This window comes from Salvelinus namaycush, chromosome 12 (genome assembly GCF_016432855.1).
Source record: "Salvelinus namaycush isolate Seneca chromosome 12, SaNama_1.0, whole genome shotgun sequence".
Classification (NCBI taxonomy): domain Eukaryota; kingdom Metazoa; phylum Chordata; class Actinopteri; order Salmoniformes; family Salmonidae; genus Salvelinus; species Salvelinus namaycush.
In genome coordinates this window covers 14,504,137-14,520,199 of record NC_052318.1, presented here as the reverse complement: position 1 = coordinate 14,520,199, position 16,063 = coordinate 14,504,137, and positions in this window count along the sequence as shown.

The following is a 16,063-nucleotide window of genomic DNA, read 5'->3' as shown; positions in this document are numbered from 1 at the left end:
ATTAATTTCATGAACCTTGTTTCTTAAGCTACATATGTTAACGTGGGCTATATTTTGGTCACTTTTCTGGCATGGTTGCTTGATTTCATTGCTTTACTGGGAAGCTTTGCGTAAGTAGATACAGTTGAAGTCAGAAGTTTACATACACTTAGGTTGGAGTCATTAAAACTTGTTTTTCAACTCCTCCACAAATTTCTTGTTAACAAACTATAGTTTTGGCAAATCAGTTAGGACATCTACTTTGTGCATGACACATGTAATTTTTCCAACAATTGTTTACAGACAAATTATTTAACTTATAATTCACTGTATCACAATTCCAGTTGGTCAGAAGTTTACATACACTAAGTTGACTGTGCCTTTAAATAGCTTGGAAAATTTCAGAAAATGATGTCATGGCTTTAGAAACTTCTGATTGGCTAATTGACATAATTTGAGTCAATTGGAGGTGTACCTGTGGATGTATTCAAGGCCTACCTTCAAACTCAGTGCCTCTTTGCTTGACCTCATTGGAAAATCAAAAGAAATCAGCAAAGACCTCAGAAAAAAATTTGTAGACCTCCACAAGTCTGGTTTATCCTTGGGAGCAATTTCCAAATGCCTGAAGGTACCACGTTCATCTGTACACACAATAGTATGCAAGTATAAACACCATGGAACCACACAGCCGTCGTACCACTCAGGAAGGAGACTCATTCTGTCTCCTAGAGATGAATGTACTTTGGTGCGAAAAGTGCAAATCAATCCCAGAAGAACAGCAAAGGACCTTGTGAAGATGCTGGAGGAAACAGGTACAAAAGTATCTATATCCACAGTAAAACGAGTCCTATATCGACGTAACTTGAAAGGCCGCTCAGCAAGGAAGAAGCCACTGGTCCAAAACCGACATAAAAAAGCCAGACTATGGTTTGCAACTGCACATGGGGACGAAGATCATACTTTTTGGAGAAATGTCCTCTGGTCTGATGAAACAAAAATAGAACCGTTTGGCCATAATGACCATCGTTATGTTTGGAGGAAAAAGGGGAGGCTTGCAAGCTGAAGAACACCCATCCCAACCGTGAAGCACAGGGGTGGTAGTATCATGTTGTGGGGGTGCTTTGCTGCAGGAGGGACTGGTGCACTTCACAAAATAGATGGCATTATGAGGATGGAAAATTATGTGGATATATTGAAGCAACATCTCAAGATATCAGTCAGGAAGTTAAAGCTTGGTCGCAAATGGGTCTTCCAAATGGACAATGACCCTAAGCATACTTCCAATGTTGTGGCAAAATGACTTAAGGACAACAAAGACAAGGTATTGGAGTGGCCATCACAAAGCCCTGACCTCAATCCTATAGACATTTTTGTAGGCAGAACTGAAAAAGCGTGTGCGAGCAAGGAGGACTACAAACCTGACTCAGTTACACCAGCTCTGTCAGGAGGAATGGGCCAAAATTCACCCAACTTATTGTGGGAAGCTTGTGGAAGGCTACCTGAAACGTTTGACCCAAGTTAAACAATTTAAAGGCAATGCTACCAAATACTAATTGAGTGTATGTAAACGTCTGATCCACTGGGAATGTGATGAAAGAAATGAAAGCGGAAATAAATCATTCTCTCTACTATTATTCTGACATTTCACATTTTTAATATAGAGTGGTGATCCTAACTGACCTAAGACAGGGAATTTTTACATGGATTAAATGTCAGGAATTGTGAAACTGAGTTTAAAGGTATTTGGCTAAGGTATATGTAAACTTCCGACTTCAACTGTATTTGTCATGTTATTTTTGTTAGTGCAGGATGAGCTGCACACAGTGGACTTCCTACTAGGGCACACTGCATAACAGCATAAATCTGGTTCATAGACACGATTGCTGCATACAATAGCTGTAGGATCATTCAGAGGAATTCAGGGCAGTTAGAGGGACATAAGTTAGGTTACTTACATTGTGTCTACCAATTCCCCTGGTATAATGTACATTTGCTAAAAGCATTATGATGACTCAGCGACACAATGGTAGGGATTACCTGAGGTGGACTTGGGTCATTGATAAGTCATTGTCCTCAACACAGCCTTATAATGCTGTGAAAGGATCCAGGAACCCAAATGATTTGGTTGGATCCCATCCTCCTTATAAAACGTGTTTTGTTTCCAAAAGGTATCGAAATTGTCAACAAAAGTTCCACCCATTGAGCTGCAATAATCACGTAGCCAGTTGTGAAGAGAAAGAATCCTGCTTAAGCGTTCAATACCACGATTCATAGAGGGCACAGGGCCAGATATGATGGGTCTTTTATTAGTGTCTAGCAGAGAGTCAATCAGCTCTTTGAAATCCAGTTTCAACTGTTCAACCCTTCATACTGTCATTAAAACCCACATGGACTACGATAGAATCGATGTCCATATCCTGGCGTAGTACATTCTGGAGCAGCTTAGTAATGTCATTTACTTGAGCTCCAGGATAGGACATTTGTTTTTGCACCAGGAATAGTCACATTTCTTACCATGGAGCCTCCCAAAATCACGGCTGGCGAGAAGGAAATCCGCCCACTCCCACGCTTCACAGGATGTTGCAGGCCTCCAACAGATGGAGAAGCACCACTTGATCCAGAGCAGGGACTGAAGGTTGCCAACTTCGAAATCGTAGAGGAAGGAGTAGGCAGAGCGGCCGCAGACACAAGTACACACAGCGACGAAGGTGCAGGAAGATCAGGCTCCAGGGGGCGAAACTATTCGTTGATTGTATCTGCTCCGGGCCTCTCTTTGTGAGTGTAGACTGCTTTGCGGGAGGCCGCTGTCTTCGGCTTCCACGGCTCGTGACATTTGACCATTGTTGATTGCCATGCTCCTCTTGCTGTGCTCCTTCGACTCCACTATCAGATGGTGGAGGAGACGCAGGAGATGGCTCCCCTGGCGAATGAACTCCGGGCAACACAGGCCAGTCGGATAACGACAAGACCGAGATACATCCAACATGTGCGAACACCGTCCAGCCACCGGCGTAGAAAAGGTAAACATTCCACTCTGCGTTTTCCCCAGTTTCTTATGTAGGCTGGCTACCTTCGTGATCAAGGAAGCCACCTCAAGCCTACAATCCTCAGCAAGCAAACAATTGTCACATTGGAACTCTGAGTGATCCAGTTTGTCCCGAAACAAAGCGTAGTAGATACAGCTCCTACAGCACGAGAACCGTTCATTTACTTATCCAGACAAAGAGGGCTCCATTGAAAAACTTCCTTAGCTTGATGGCAGTCCCAGCTGTTAAAAGCTAACCGCGTCAAGGAATCCATGCAGAAACAAGTTTAGTATTTATGTTTAACAAAGATTGGTTGTTTTTAGTTCAAATAACAAACCAAGTTTTTCCAGTATACAGTGTTCAGCTGTGCATTCTGATTGGTTAGCTAATTGGCTTAACATGTGTTTAAGCTTAGTTTTTACCGCAGTCCTTCTTTTACAGTCTTTTAAGTGTTTGAGTAAGGCCAGCTATCTCGCATACTGCATAACATTTGCAGTATGCAAATGTATAGGCCTTATACAAATTTTATTTGAAATTTGATTTATAAAGGGTTTATGAAGGCTTTATTAGGTCTTAAAGCGCCAATATGTAACTTTGGCCAACCAAATGCACATAGAAATATGTGTTATAGACATGTCATTTGCATTGAAAGCAAGTCTAAGAAGTGGTAGATCTGTTCTATGTGTGCTATTTCTATGCTTCACATTCTTACGTTTTGTTTTTGCATCTATTACTTTCGGTTTTGTACACAAGCTTCAAACAGCTGAAAATACAATATTGTGGGTTATGGAAAATATATTTCACAGCGGTTTACATAGTACAATGATTGTCTACACTATACTTGCTTGTTTTGTCCCATAAAGGGAAATTAGGCAAACTATTGCCTAATTTTAGCAACCAGGAAATGCCAGAGTGATTTCTGCATAGTGCATCTTTACATTTTTTGTTTCTTTTCAAATTAGACTGGCACTAGTCGTGAAACCCTGAACACACCAACATCCGGTGGGAACCCTGACTGTATGTGAAAAGGAGTTAACCACGTGTCTTTGGTTTTAATGTTACATTTCTCTCTCCCTTATGTCCAAGGACTTATGGACACCTGCTAAAGGGAGGATACAGTAGGGCCCCAACTATTTGGTCTCTTACTGCTACTCACCCTATCTGAGCTGCCTAACCAACCTACCACGATCCTGCACCATGTCTAGGCAGATCCAAGATGGCCGATTCCAAAGTGGGATTCAAACCTTGTTCTGTCAGCTGCCAATGTAAACACTATCCAGCTATCCAGTGCTGCTCACAAACTCTCTCTAAATCGCTAAATCTGGCTATCGTTAGCTACGCTACTCTCCATGACTTGTCCACATCCATTTAGATCCACACACACATTGTTTGCACATGTGCATTGCCTACTGGTGGGTGATTAGCCTACAGCCAAATAAACGTTCATGCACTTGTGAACTTTGCTGAAGTTGCTAGCTGGCTAATTGTTTTCTCTTAGATATGGAGTTTACTATTGCAACCATTTGATGTCAAATTTATTCAAACCTATAGTTGCTGAGGGTCTACTTTTCCATGCAGGTGTTTCCACTGCAAGAGCACAAGCCGATAAGGGCGCTACCCTTGCACCGCAGTAGATTACCTATATTGTTGAACTTGTCTATGTAAATTATATAGAATTACATTTGAATTCTGTAACGTTCATAGCTGACTCCACTTGTACATTTTGGGTTTGTTTACGTTATGTCTTGCCTGGGTTTGTTTTGTTGCCCTGACAGGTTGATATTTCATAATCGTAAATGAGACTTACTGAGTCTGGCTTTAAACAGGCATCGTAATCCTCATGTACATTCTCAGGATCATTGACACTCTTGTCAGAATGGGTTAATGGTGCACACTAACCAGCAATGGCTGGCTCAAGATATGTAGCTACCGTGCATGAAACCAGTTAAAACTCTCAAAAGGACTTCATGGGAAACTTCTGTAACATTCTTCAGAACAGGAAATGTATTGGTCATCCTGGAGAGAAAACAAGGCTCTGTCTCCATCCCAAATAGCACCGTATTACCTACATAGTGCACTACTTTTGATTAGAGCCCTATGGGCCCTGGTCAAGAGTAGTGCACTACGTAGGTTTAATTTGCGTTATGGGCCCTGGTCAATAGGAAATAGGGTGTAATTTGGGACACAACCTCTGTCTGACATATGCAAACTTTAGAAATTCTGCCCTCCATAAACTCTCATCTCTGACCAGGGGCCCTCCTAGATCACTAAAGAGCTGTGGAGCACAGCTCTGAGGGCCATTTAATAAAAACTGTAATTATGTTTTTTCCTGGCTCGAATGACTGTGAAACAAAAGGATGTCTAGCTCAATTTGTTGAGACATGGTCTTGTTCTCTAGTAAATGTAATCAGCCAGTGCAGCAATGTAAAGGTTCATGGTCTCAAGCAGACCAAATGTAGTTTTCGCCTGTAACCGCAAAGCAATTGTTGGCGTTGCTGAACTCCATGGATTACAAGCTTAATTTCCAGCATTAACTGACAGGCACTGGGCTACCTTCAGAAAAGCGATTATGCACTTCTTACAAGCTGTCACCCGCTAAGATCCCCATCGCAAAATGAAGGGAAAAAAAGAAGAAAAAAAGCTCCCTTTTGCTGAACCTTTGTTTTCGTAACCATGTTAGGCAACATTTTGCTATGGACCTACTTATCTTCAGTCGGTCAGTTGTCCGCCCTATTTGGTATTAATTGTCCTTGCCAAATTGTTTCATGGAGCAGGACAGCATCTGTTTCCCGTTTACAGCTCCAAGTCATCATAATACAGTAAAGGAGATAGAATACGAGTTCTGGTGAAAAGTTAATAGGTTTCTATAGGGGGAGATAATTTCTGCATCTCAAATGGCACCCTATTCCCTATATGGTGCACTTCTTTTGACCAGAGCCCTATGAGCCCAGGTCAAAAGAAGTGCACTACATAGGGAATTGGGTGCCATTTGTGAAGCAGCCGATGATAATGAAATGGTAAGTAGTACCCCTTTTCACAGCCTATCTGGGTGGTTGGGTTCTGTTACTGTAGGTCTCTTTTCCTGAGAGGTCTGGTCTCCAGACCTGGGGGAGGACGAGGAAGAAATACACACATCACAGCTCTGTGAGCTCGGCAACCATAGAGGACAAAGTGGTCCTGATCAGGTGTGTGTGTGCTTGTGCGTGCGTGCGCGTGCATATGAGTATACTTACGAGTGCGTGACTGGGAGAAGGTTCTGAGTCCATGACTGATGATGACTCGGTCCACCACCAGTCTGTTTCACGTCAGGAAAGTGCATGTGTGCTAAGCTTTGGCTGTGTCTGGCTCTCTGCTCCCTCATAAGGTTGGCTTGGCATATACAGATTCACATTATTCTCACAGTGCAATCCTAGTTCTCCTCATAGCATTCTATCACACTGCTCCCATACTCACCCCTTATTCCACCACTTCTCACCCCATCCTCACCCCATTTATCTCTGAGGAGCATGGGAGAGGTCAAGGGTATGGTGTAACCTCTGTCCCCGCTCACTGAAAACACTATTTTACTTGTATAACTAAGATTAAGTGTTTTATTCTAAACTCCATCTGAAAAAATGAAACCCCTGCATCTTTGAGACTATAGTTACTAGGGGACAGCTGTTGTGTCTCATGTCTGTATTCAAACATCGGGATGGGAGGGTGGACATGAGAACAGAACACAAACAAAAAGACTCAGGACAATGGAATCAAACCATATGCTGCTCAGTTTCCTTGATAAATCAGTTGTTTGCATGAAAAACACAACACCATTACAAACATTTGGCTTGTTCACTTTGAGGTGTTGTGAAAACCAGGGTGGGTCTTTTCATTGTTTGCAGTTCGTTTTATAGTCATTTACCAGGGTTAGGAAAGTGATGCCTGCTAAATAAACTAAATATTTTGCCAAATCACACAGCCTATGAGGATTTCATTTAATAGTCGCTTTTTGGAAGAAACGGGACTAATCAAAATCGTCCATAATCCACAAGTCTTTCTTAAAGACGCTATACAGAACTTTTGCCTCTGTAGGTGGGTGCTCTTGCACCAAAAGGGGTCCCATAAAATGGAAAAAATATTGTCTAGAAATTACCTCTATGGACAGAAAGGGGCACATCCTAAAACTAAGTGGGATTGGAGTTGGAGTTTATTTGCCGGGCGGGAGATGATGATCGAATGATGGTCGAAGATAAAAGTATAAAAATAGTTGAGGGGCAGCTATTGGGGAACTGTGGGGGGGATCTTTGAGGGTTTGGGTCCCCATTTTTGGCCTTGTGGGAGATCTGTCGACATGCCTTTGAGCAGGGCATTGACCCTGGATACTTCTGTGTGTCTTTCTAAATGGGAGTCTGTTGACTGGTGTGGTGTAGTTGTGTGTTTTGGATTAAAAAATAAAAAACGAAGGTTTCATTCATTGATTCATTTTATATTATACATGTATATGAACCATTCAGGAAAGATTCAAGCCAAAATTTAAGGTAAACAATTTGCAACTAAACTTCGTAAAGCGTCTCTTAACAGAGTTACCTTGGGTCGTTTAACCTTGTACAGGTTTTATGGCTAAATAGGCTGTTGGGGATAATGGAACAAATACCACTTTGAGGAGTGAGTCACCAACATATTGCTCCTCTAAATCTAAACAGATGCAAAGTATGATCATAATTAAAGTTTCATACCCAGACTGACTTCGGTGAACAGTTTCAGGGGGGAAAGCTGGAAAGGAGTGTCTACGTCTCTATAACATGGGATTGTTGGATTTTCAATAGCAAAATCAAACAATCTGGTGTTTTTTTATTCATAAATCACATCATTATTTATATACTCTGTGAGTGGTTAGCTACAGTCCGTATACCAGGTTTCCTCAACTGGCAGCCCACGGCCGAACTTGGTGGTTTTATTTGGCCCCCAAAGTTTGAGCAAAATATGTTTTAATTTTTATTGTTGGACATAAAAGACTGTAAAGACACCCGGAAATAAGCTCCAAGTGATATTAATTTAAGGAATCTGTTTCCAAGTATTCCTAGGCATAATAGAGAGACGTGATCGTATACAAGGTTTGAAATTATTGTTTTAGTCAAACATATCTGTTTGGGTTTCTTGCTGTCAATTTCCAGTCTACAAATTATTTGTAATTATGTTCCGGCCCCCCGACCATCCCCTAAAGACAAAATTGGCCCGTGACTGACTCTAGTTGATGATCCCTGCCGTATAGTCTTGGTATTTCATACTTCCCTTTTGTAAACACAGTTGGCCACAAAAATATCAACTTTGACGTGGTTTTGGAATTTCCTTGCGTCCCATGGAGACCAGGTCCCCTCTTCAGGGAATAGTTTATTACTTGTCTGGACAGTTTGTTAACGGGTCGTTACTAAGTCTAAAACTAATTTATATAAAGGACTTTTATAAGGAGGTGGAGCTCACTATTTGAAAGTAACTTGTATCATAATGACACAGTATTATTAGAAACAAGTTTTGTTCAGTGGGCCGCTCATCCTTAAGTTGTATAGAGGCAGAGACGGACTGGCCATAGAGCAATTCTGGCAAATGCCAGGGGGACTGGTCCATTTTTAGTGCAGAAATATTATTGCTTGGCTAATAATGGGGTCTTGAGGGGAGAAAAAATGGTCTGTGTGTTAGAACTACCCGGGATGATTTCTTGTCCCAGTCCGTCCCTGTATAGAGGGGTGGTGCAGTTTGACATAAACACGGCTCTCTCCCGTGACTCAGTGATGACCAGTGTTCAGTGATTCAACACTACTTGAGTAACGGCCAAAGAGGAAAGTGACTGAGGTCTGCTTCCAATTAAGAAACTGCAAGCATCTCCTGTACTCCGCTCTTATCTCTGACTGTGTCATAAACAAGTCAAAATACTGCAGGAGTGGTCAAAAAAGCAAATCTGCGTCAAAGGAAATGATGCCTTTAGGCGGGGTAGCATGGAATTGCCAACAACATCTGTCTGGTAAAGGAACAGGAAAACAAGGCGTGAGTGTTGTGCACTTGGTACACGTGGTACACGTGTGAGCCTCAAATAGAATTTTTGGTACATACTTTTACAGACCATGAGGAGAATTTCAATACATAGCCCTAGGCTATTTAATTCACTTCAACAAAAATGTATTTGAGTTACATAGATATAACATAATAAGCATAGATGACGTATTGATTCGATTTTTTTGTCTATCTTAAGCACTCAATGAGAGAGTCAATCATATTGTGAAAGGGAAACCCTCACTTTATTCATAGGTCCAGTACCAGTGTGAAAAGAGCAGTGGAGGGCCTTTTAAATAATGCTCAGAACCCTCCCACTCCCAAGATGTCTCAGACAGATGGAAAAGGAATCTGAGCCATGGGTTGTTTGTGGAGTTTGCTCTCTCCTTATGCAACAGCTGACCACTCCACGTGTAGTTACAGTAATGGATCCCCTGCGGCGGGGCTATGTCTGTTCCATATGAGGGACGAGAAACAATTCTTCTGCTCTGGCCTTGGGCCTTTAATACTCCATCCATGATAACGCTCTCCTGTAGCATTTAATTAAACATTGCTTAATTCTGTTGAGCTGGGGTGTCATCTGGTCTTCTGTCCTCCTCTCTTTCTCCAAAGCTAGCCAAGAGAATGACATTCAAGAGTGCAAACCCTGAGAGACATCAAAATGAATCGGAATTGTGGGGAATATTTCAATTGGCAAGCCAACAGTCGAGCATAGATCGTTGGCTGTACTTACTGTAAGACAGTCAAAACAAGGGACTGAGTTCTGCAGATACCAAAATGCCTTCTAAGAATGGTGGCGGCGAGTGGGCGAAAAGTCTATGTGTGTGTGACATCCCCTTTTATATTAGCCGTGAACACAAGAACAAGATTAAGTTTTAGCACAGGCTTTAGCGCTGGACACCTGTCAAAACAGAGGGTCCTGAGGAATTTGTGTTCATCTTAAGGGGAGGCTAGGAGAAAGGGCCCTCTATTGTCTGTCTGTCTGTCTGTCTGTCTGAGCGCAGCCCTGGGGAGGTCATGTCATGGAAGAAAAATAAATCAGGCTGCTGTGGCAAGTCTCTAATTGATTCCACTTGTGCTTGTTATCCGGCTAACGGCACTCTTGCATGAGGCCTTACTGTAGTGTAGGGGGAGATGGGAGCACAGAAGAACTGGTTCATCTATAAAAAATGTACAGGACAAAGGAAAGAACTATAACAGAAGCCTAAGACTGAGATTTGGAAAGTGTCCACTGAAATGTTGGTTCAATGGAGTCCCTTATCATCTCTAGCCGTAGACTTAATCAATGTAATTTTGATGGTTATGGAGGGTTTCCTTTATCTACTAAGAACATTGGAATTGAGCTTGTTTTTGTTTCAACACATACAACAGTTAAAAATAGCTGAAGTCCTCCAGCAATTGTCAGTGCCTATTAACTGGTAGAATTTATGAATATACCGAATTTGCCTCCACTTTCAGTTTAATTAATTAACCTCTTGAAGCTAGGGGGCAGAATTTTTATGTTTGGAAAAAATAACGTTCCCAATGTAAGCTGCCTATTTCTCAGGCCCAGATGCTAGAATATGCATATAATTGACAGATTAGGATAGAAACACTCTAAAGTTTCCAAAACTGTCAAAATATTGTCTGTGAGTATAACAGAACTGATTTTGCAGTCGAAAAACTGAGGAAATCTAACCCGGAAGTGTCTCTTATTTTGAAAAATCCCTGTTCCGTTGCCTGCCTTTCCTCCATTTTTAAAGGGATATCAACCAGATTCCTTTTCCAATGGCTTCCACGGGGTGTGAACAGTCTTTAGACATAGTTTAAAGCTTTTATTCTGAAAAATTAGCGAGATTTATCAAAACGCGTCAGTGGATAGCTGAATGTCCTTCGATTAGTTCATGCGCGCAAAAGTTGTAGCTCGACATTTTCTTTATCTCTTTTATTGAATAGTTTACCGTCCGGTTGAAATATTATCGATTATTTATGTTAAAAACAACCTGAGGATTGATTATAAAAAACGTTTGACATGTTTCTACGAACTTTACGGATACTATTTGGAATTTTCGTCTGCCCTTCATGACCGCTCGAGCCTGTTGATTTCTGAACATAACGCACCAACCAAATGGAGGTTTTTGGATATAAAAATAATATTTATCGAACAAAAGGAACATTTATTGTGTAACTGGGAGTCTCGTGAGTGCAAACATCCGAAGATCATCAAAGGTAAGCGATTAATTTTATTGCTTTTCTGACTTTCGTGACCAATCTACATTGCTGCTAGCTGTTCGTAATGTTTTGTCTAGTGATCGATAAACTCACAAACGCTTGGATTGCTTTCGCTGTAAAGCATATTTTCAAAATCTGACAGGATAGGTGGATTAACAACAAGCTAAGCTGTGGTTTGGTATATTTCACTTGTGATTTCATGAAAATAAATATCTTTAGTAATTTGTTTTGAATTTGAGGTTTTAAGCCAGTAATTCAAAAATAGACCTCATTCCTAAAGCCTATCAAAAGTAGGCAATATTCGTTTTCAAATGGTTAGATAATTTAAAATCTGTTGTGGAAATTATAGACGGTGACTTTTCCAAACATTAAAATGTAATTCAAAGTACTTTTCGAACTGTGATCTGAAAGTTATCCATTTATGTTTTAAAAAATGATGCATTTAATAAAGTGCATACCTTAAAATAAATACTGTTCTAGACAAATTAGTGTGGGTTGGCTGTGGCATGATGACACATAGGACATCTGTTTGGGATGAAAGAGGAATAAAACAAATGTTAAGGAGTGATAAACCTCTTTGCTCTCCACAGAAAGTAGCCACAAACCACAATGTCTGTCCGGCCTCTGTTCTCTAGCACTAAAGTTGTTTGAGGATGCAGACAGAGTTTTCACAGTCTCATGACAGCGGTTTTTGAGGGATAAACAACAAATTTAGGGTAACTAATTCACTCGCATGGAGGTCTTGGGGACCAGTAATGAACAACCCTTGGCCATGTAAACACCTCCGTATGAAGCAACAAACAGAAAGATGACCCTGCCGCCTTGGCTTTGATGTTCTTTCAGCTTCCCAAGATTCACCCAGTAAACAAAAACAATATCCTGGGGCCCCATGTTGTTTTGTCTGGAGAGAGTTTTGCTTTAGGGTCAAACATGGAATAGGGTCAACTCGTCTGGGGCACGAGAAGGGGTTGCTATCTTTGAGAGAGGCGTTGGAGGGGGAGCTCACACTGCTACTGAGCCTCTGCCTCACTGTGTATTTGAACTGGCAAACATAGAGCGGGCCAGAGTGGACCCACTTTTAAATCCAGGAAAACAAGTGAGAGAACTTGAGCCTGAGGGGAGTTTTGTACTGCGAGTTTTAGTCTGGCCGATTGATTTACTTTCCCTCCGTTATCAAGGGAAATGTTGAATTCATGGAATTGCAAAACACAAGACATTCTCTCTGCTTTATTAAATATCAACTAATATGAGTTTTGAGTTTAGGAAAACAATGAGGCGGCTTACATCCTGACCTGCTGGGGACCTTTTTTGTAACACAGTGTCATTTGAATAGAATTTCGAGAGTCAACCATATAGGGGCCTATTTTTCCCTCAAACTCTCACAGTATATCAAATGCCTCTGGGAGAAAAACAGAAGAGGCACTGTAAATTAATAGGGATCAAGCCATGATCACGAATGGCTAATACTTTCATCTGCCAGGGAACGCATTTGTTAGCTGTTGGTTTGCCGCCAAAATGAAACAGTTGTTTAAAAAAAACTTGACTGATGTTCTTCTACAGGGAGGAGGTGAGGGCTCTCGGAGTGTGGTGTCAGGAAAATAACCTCTCACTCAACGTCAACAAAACAAAGGCGATGATCGTGGACTTCAGGAAACAGAGGGAGCACCCCCCCTATCCACATCGACAGGACAGCAGTGGAGAAGGTGGAATGTTTTAAGTTCCTCGGCGAACACATCACTGACAAACTGAAATGGTCCACCCACACAGACAGTGTGGTGAAGAAGGCGTAACAGCACCTCTTCAACCTCAGGAGGCTGAAGAAATTTGCCTTGTCAACTAAAACACTCACAAACTTTTACAGATGTACAGTTGAGAGCATCCTGTCGGTCTGTGTCACCACCTGGTGCGGCAACTGCACCACCCTCAACCACAAGGCCCTCCAGAGGGTGGTGCGGTCTGCACAACGCATCACCGGGGGCAAACTACCTGCCCTCCAGGACACCTACAACACCCGATATCACAGGAAGGCCAAAAAGATCGTCAAGGACATCAACCACCCGAGCCACTGCCTGTTCACCCCACTACCATCCAGAAGGTGAGGTCAGTACAGGTGCATCAAAGCTAGGACAGAAAAACAGCTTCTATCTCAAGGCCATCAGACTGTTAAACAGCCATCACTAGCACAGAGAGGCTGCTGCTACATACGGACATGAAATCATTGGCCACTTTAATAAATGGAACACTAGTCACTTTAATAATGTTTACTCATCTCGTATGTATATACTGTATTCTATACTATCTATTGCATCTTAGCCTATGCGCTCTGACATTGCTCATTCATATATTTATATATTCTTATTCCATTCCTTTACTTAGATTTGTGTGTATTAGGTATTTGTTGTGGAATTGTTAGATATTACTTGTTAGATATTGCTGCACTGTCAGAACAAGAAGCACAAGCATTTCACTACACTCGCAATAACATCTGCTAACCATGTGTATATGACCATTAAATTTGATTTGATTTGATTCATGTCTTTGGACCACACATCTTAATAATTTGTCTGTAAAAAAAAAAAAAAATTGCTCTGTGGACTGTGGGTCTTTAAACGATAAGAGACCTTCGCAGGGTCGTAAATAATGTCAGCTGGATGAGCTCAACCATGAGGGACATATTGGCCCAGGCCTCAACCCCACTGTCTCACTCCCTCACCGGACACATAAAAGCCTTACTTTGACACTGTGCACAAAGAAGTAAACCTAAATTTACACAAGCCAAATACAATCCAATGGTTATCTCATAGTATGAGAGTTCACTGTACTCTGAATTGGCTGACAAGAATAACATCCATCTGACATTATTGTCTGGACTAACTCTTGAATGGGTGTGATTTAGCTTTGGGTTACTCAGAGGAAGTTGTCAGCCTTTTACGTTAGTTCCAGCATTGGAGGAGCACGAGCTTTGTAGGTACAAGCTGCAACAACAGTACAGGACTTGATTTAAGGCACTTGTCAAATGTCTCTCTGGTTTTGAGTGCTCTCTAAGAAGTCTTTATCCTTTGAGCGTTTTGGATATTATTAAAATATAAAAAAGCTATGGAGTGTGGCAGCAATTTGTATTGGTGCCAGGAACATGGCTAACATCTGAGGATAGCAGTCCAATTCCACCACCAATACCAGAGAGTAGTAAGAACTTCAACTCTACGACAGACCTCCAATGGTCATCAAGCAAAGGGGTGAAATTCAAAAGTCTTTCCTCGATTCCTGTTTTGGATTCCTTGACTCTTCGACCTTCTCCTCAAAATGCAATGAAGGAGATTGTGTTTTAATAAGGAAGCCAAGGAATCATGGACGTAAGGAATTGAGAAAGGACTTTTAAGATTCACCCGAGGTCTTTCTGATGAAGGGTTGGAGTGTGAGATGCACGTACAGAGTGGTGATTGTTGGATACATAACAGAGTTAAGTCCCCATGGTGGAACAGCTACACAGCAGAGGGAATTGGGAATGTCACATTGGGTGAACGGAAGACACAATTTTCCCATATACCAATAAATAGAGTCTGGAATGGTTGTTTGGATCTTCCTGCCTATCAGATGTTGGATTCTGAAGCAGGCTAGGATGTAGATTGTCTGTTTGTAAGAAACATAGAAGTCCACCAATATGCCATCAAATCCCCTTGTGTTGACATTTCACTGGCATTCCTCACATTGTTTAGGTTGGATAGGAAAAACCACGGAATCCTGGTATTTGCTGGGCAGATAATGACATGGTATTTACTAGAGCAGCATAGATGTAAAATGAGCTATTGTGTTTGAGAAATTAATTGTCTGCTTTGCAGCAAAGCATTATCCACCCACCTCTCTCTGCTGTTCTTGAAACAGTACAGTACTGTTAAGGAAAGCATTATTCAAGACCACAAAACTGGAACTATCGTGAGACATTACATCTGACTTATGAGTAACATCTGAATCAAGGCACTATTTACATCTGTTCTATACACACTCACCATTACTTATACATTTGGGGTCACTTGGCAGAAAGTGAAAGCTTTAGTGTGGCTTCAATATTTTTAACACCCTCACTAATATGTGAATCATTTTGGTCATCGACTGCGGGGTCCTAACTCCCAGTTGTGGAAAAAGTATGCAAATGTCATACTTAAAAGTAAAGATACCTTAATAGAAAATGGTGCAAGTAAGAGTGAAAGTCCCCCAGTAAAGTACTACTTCAGTAAAAGTCAAAGTATTTGGTTTTAAATATACTTAAGTATCAAAAGTAAATGTAATTGCTAAAATATACTTAAGTATCACAAATATAAACCATTTCAAATTCCTTATATTAAGCAAACTCAGACATCATTTACAAATGAAGCATTTGTGTTTAATGAGTCCGCCAGATCAGAGGCAGTAGCGATGACCAGGAATGTTCTCTTGATAAGTGCGTGAATTGGACCATTTTCCTGTCCTGCTAAGCATTTAAAATGTAACGAGTACTTTTGGGTGTCAGGGAAAATGTATGGAGTAAAAAGTACATTATTTTCTTTAGGAATGTAGTGGAGTAAAAGTTGTCAAAAATATAAATAGTAAAGTACAGATACTCCAAAAACAACTTAATTAGAACTTTAAAGTATTTTTACTTAAGTACTTTACACCACTAACTCCATCCGTGACACAGATGCACTGGCATTTTCCTTCCAACATCAAATACTGCTGCTCCCTCTGATAGCTTCCTGTACCAAATGCTTGCTCAGACAGTAAATGACTTAATTGCCTGTCCTACTCATGGGGGGCCTATGAGTCACAGGCCCCGAGGGCCGAGGGGA